This window comes from Cyphomyrmex costatus, unplaced genomic scaffold (genome assembly GCF_001594065.2).
Source record: "Cyphomyrmex costatus isolate MS0001 unplaced genomic scaffold, Ccosl1.0 scaffold241, whole genome shotgun sequence".
NCBI lineage: Eukaryota > Metazoa > Arthropoda > Insecta > Hymenoptera > Formicidae > Cyphomyrmex > Cyphomyrmex costatus.
Window position 1 is genome coordinate 561,035 of NW_017276489.1, and position 216 is coordinate 561,250.

Consider the following 216-nt stretch of genomic DNA (forward strand, 5'->3'; position numbering starts at 1 on the left):
AAAAAAAGTATGCCGGTTCTCTAGACTAGTATGATAAATTCTAACTATAATATGAAGATAAAAATAATCGCAGCAAAAAAGCTATTAAATATTTATTATTATAAGTTATTTTTTAACTATTAATATATCTTTGTCAAATTGTACTTTTTTTAAGATAATTTCGTAATTGTATATTTATATATATATATATATATATATATATATATATATATATAT